Below are 4,985 nucleotides of genomic sequence, written 5' to 3'. Positions count from 1 at the left end.
AACCATTTAGGCTCGATAAATCTTTTACTCCTTTAGAATCTGAACCATCGCAATGACCTTGAAATAAAGCTATAATTGTTTAATGTTATGAGATCAACATATCATCAGTTTATTCCCAATAAGCTCAGGTGAACATTTTGACCAATATCCTTCTTTATCTAATTTTTTTTGCCCCCTAAAAAATTCAGCTTTAATCTACAGGGAGTCATTTTTCTACGGGGGTCATTTTCTTCACGTGGGCTCTACAAATTTTGAGGGTGGAAACACTTTTTCTACGAGCAAAAGGGTCATTTTTCGACGTCGAATAATGAATGGGGGTCATTTTTCGACAGCAAAAAATGACCCCCGGTCATATTCAATGGGGGTCATTATTCGTCTTTACACTGGAAAGCAAACGCGAGAGTTTTTTTCCCAGTTCAGATATGTTCTATTCTATAGAATATATATTCATTTTGAATATGATATTTGTAAAACCCGAGGAATAATAACCAATTTGCATTTTTAAAAACCTGCACAGAATGTAGTAAGGAATAATGGGAAAATCTATATAGTACAAGACCCTGTTAAAGATTCGTCATTTCTAAAATACTAAAACAAAAATCAATATTGAAAGTTTTTGTTTATGTATTTCTATATTAAAACACTGGGTAAAAAACATCTTATATTTATTAGCAAATTAATAATAAAAAAAGAAAAGGAATCTTTCATTAGTGATATCGTATCAATGAAAACAAAATTAGACATGGTGTATATCAATATTTCTTTTCTTATTACATACACAAGTGTTGTTACAAAGAAGATAAAGGCTGAAAAACATACAAGCAACACTAATCATTCCTATAGTTATTTTGAAAAGGACGGGTCTTCTCCTCATCCCAAACGCTCTGTTTACGCACTCAAGATCTACAAAATAAAAATTGTCTTCACATTTTTAAACAAATATATCTATAAAAAAAATTTAAGGTTATAAATTAATTTAAAAAATTTGATCATGCATTAAGTCCATATTTATTTTACAGATGTGCAAAAAAAAAAAAAAAAAAGCCGAACCTTTTCTGATATAAGGTGCTGTAGTAGTTTTACCTCCATATGGATTTAAAACGGTGTTTTTCTTTATTAATCCTCCAAACAAGGTAGACGTCACATAATCAGTATTATTCAACTTCATATCATAATGACTGTTCTGATGTGACAAAGTTGTCAACGATAAAGAAGAGTTTATCTAGATCTGTGTTGTTTCAAATGGCTCTAAATATATAGAAAAGAACTTCAGATTATTTTTGTTAAAATTTTAATTGAAATCAGAATGGAGGACCATCGGACTGCTCTATGATTTTAGGTTTAAGTTTTGATGTATCTGTTTAAGGTGGGAAAAGTTATTAAGAATTAAAGGTTATAAATTGTAGATTAAAAAATCATACATCATGCAGAATGTTCTTTTATTGGCCAGTTATGAGATACACAACATATATCTATATGTCTTTTTCTGTATTACTCAGAGTTGTATATCATATACACTATCGACAAAGGAACAAGTCGCTTTTTACACTTTTTGCACGAAAATGGCACTAACATGAATTTCATTGTTTGTTATGTAGCAACACAGCAACTGTTTATATTTCAGTATATTTTATTATTAACCACGAATTCAACCTTCCAAGCACGGTTTTAGCAAAAGAACTATTCTTACTATCGTAGAAGTGGAAATTTTAGCTAGACGCAAAAAATAGCATTTTATATTTAGCGAGATTTAACTTTAGCGATTAAAGATGCTCACTAAAGAAGATTATTCTACAGAAAACTTTTCGATATCCTAGAAAACTTCTTAAGGTAGCATTCTTCTCTGGTTTCTGACTAGATGGAATATTCATGTACATTTGTTGATTTATGCCTTCCATATGATAATGGTGCAAATTTAAAACCAAGTTTCCCGCAGCTCTGTTATTTTTCAGATTGAATGAAAACCAAGAATGAGTATTGTTGTAAATATGTCATTTATTAATGACACAAATGAAACACATGAAATTTGGGAGATCCTATGACTTTCTACAATTTGTATCTACACCTTGTTATGGATCTCCCAAAACTTTAAAATAACATCATGACAATACTCAAAAAACACAAATATATCAAACATTTAAGCTGAAAAATAAGGTGGCAACAAACAATAGGCCACCAAACAAAAGAAATTATCAAAATACATCCCAAAGTAAAGTTTAACCTTAGGGACGGTTGTACGGGGAGGTGGAGGGTATGTTTTTCTACAAAAAATGGTGTGTACAAACACTTGCAGCATCCACCAGCGATAACAATCACGTGATATATCCGACGTTAGCTCACAACTAATCAACGCAAAGCCCCAAAACCTGAAACTATGCATTACCTAACGTCCTAGCTCTGAAACCTGATATATACATGAAATATACTAAAATCACTACATTCTAACCACAGAAAATGGTAAATTACATATGTATGCATAAAACATATTATTGTCAATAATATTACATTATGCCTTCCATATGATAATGGTGCAAATTTAAAACCAAGTTTCCCGCAGCTCTGTTATTTTTCAGATTGAATGAAAACCAAGAATGAGTATTGTTGTAAATATGTCATTTATTAATGACACAAATGAAACACATGAAATTTGGGAGATCCTATGACTTTCTACAATTTGTATCTACACCTTGTTATGGATCTCCCAAAACTTTAAAATAACATCATGACAATACTCAAAAAACACAAATATATCAAACATTTAAGCTGAAAAATAAGGTGGCAACAAACAATAGGCCACCAAAAATCCAACTACATTGGATTTTCCGCCACCCAAGGGAAACAACCAACGTACATGGACAACATAGGAGAAAAACCATAATAATCTTAATATATATGTTTAAGAAAAGATTCTCGCTCTGAATAATAAATGATGGCCAGTAAACCCCTGTAACTTACCACATTTTAATTGCATTTATATAAATCATGATAAACAATATTTCTAGTACAAAGGTTTAAAATATTTGTACATTTTTTTTGGATTTGTGCTTTGAATTTACAACGTAATAAGCGTTCTATCGTATAAAACCGTCACCATAATAGTGAGTCTCTACTGTATTGATGTAATAAAACAACATATCGGCAATGGTTAATTACAATTAATTAATTACATTGCAAACAGTAAATTAGTCTACACAAATGATTTGCAGTAAACATTACAAATGCCGAGTCCTTTATTTCATGCTCCAATTTGTTATTTACTCTCTAATCATCCATTGCAGATGACTGAAGGTAACTCTATGGTAATAAATTGTAGGGAGAAGGGGATGACAGACCTCATCTGAACCATCTTAATCTGACCTAAGGACAACCTTCATGAACATGTCAGACATAATCTGATCCATTTACAGCTTATCTAGGGACAACTTACATGAACATATCAGACATAATCTGACCCATTTACAGCTTAGCTAGGGACAACCTACACGAACATGTCAGACATAATCTGACCCATTTACAGCTTATCTGGGGGCAACCTACATGAACATGTCAGACATAATCTGACCCATTTACAGCTTATCTGGGGAAACCTACAAGACCACAACCAACATAATCTGACCCATTGAAAGCTTATCTGGGGACAACCTACATGAACACAACCAACATAATCTGACCCATTGAAAGCTTAACTGGGGACAACCTACATGAACCAACCAACATAATCTGACCCATTTACAGCTTATCTTAGGACAATGGGTATACCTACATGAACCTGACAGGCATAATCTGACCCATTTATAGTTAATTAAGGGACAGCCTACATGAAGATGACAAGATTAATTTGACCAATACAAAATTGATTGCAGGATGACCTTTACAAGCAGATGTTTTGTGCTGTACTGTTATCATTAGGAGAGGGTAGTAGACTATACCTTATCAATTCAATGAATTGAGGAGAAAAAACACAAAAAAACAAACTACTGGAGAGAAAGAGTAAAGGATCCTGTACTTATATATCTCTTGACTGCATCAGATTTCCATCTACCCATACGTTGAATTGCATTTTTCGAAGAACCCAACCTAGCAGCATGAGTAGCTACCCCAATACAAAAAGCATAACCTTTGTAAATTTTTTATTCAAACCCATGAATGTAATACTTGGACCTAAATGTTTTGAAACCAATGACTGTGAAACTGGAGTGCCATCAATTAATTGAAAAAGGGGTCCCCTTTGAAAGTTTAAATTGGCACATATACTCAAAAAGGGGAAACACAGGACAGAGATCTTTTTCAGACTGGGCCTCTAGGTAGATGGTAACTGACTGACCAGATTGCTAGTTTTTGTGTGTGACATAAAATTAAACTTACAATTTTCAATTTTCCTTTCCCAGTTTCAAAATGTATGTTTGACCTTAAAAACACTTGATTCATAGATTGCAGTGTCCTGACAAATAATTCTCCCAATCTAATGCTCTTAAAAGAATTCGGTTATTCCAAGTACACCTTGTAAGACGTATAGCTTCTATAACTTTTGTAGGAATTTCCCTCCGAATTTCCCTTGTTATTTGGAGTCTTGAGGCTGTTCTTTGGCATGATTTTTGACACCCTTTTTAACAATTTCTGAACCAAAAAAAAAGAAAAATTCTTAGATGGGTATTGCAAATTCAGAATTTTTTGAAAAATTAAATGGCCGAAACTTGTGATGCCAATGTGCTTGGTGAATAATGTTCCGAGTCTGTCAGCAAGTACATTAGATTTTATTGAAGCATGGTTAGCTTTTAAGTGATTATTGCACTGTATTGCCATTAGTACAAGCCGACATAATAATTTCATGAGGTTATGTTCACCAGATGACTGTTTATTTATGCCTTCTACTACTGCCTTATTGTCAAATAAGAAAAGTCTTTTTTTTTTTTGTTTGTTTTTTTTTGTTTTTTTTTGTTTTGAAGCTTGTGCCCACATAATTCTAAATGTAATAGCAATTGGAA

The sequence above is a fragment of the Saccostrea cucullata genome, unplaced genomic scaffold (genome assembly GCF_032062105.1).
Source record: "Saccostrea cucullata isolate Sc308-1 unplaced genomic scaffold, CSIRO_AGI_Scuc_v1 ctg498, whole genome shotgun sequence".
Taxonomy (NCBI): domain Eukaryota; kingdom Metazoa; phylum Mollusca; class Bivalvia; order Ostreida; family Ostreidae; genus Saccostrea; species Saccostrea cuccullata.
This window is presented reverse-complemented; position numbering follows the sequence as displayed.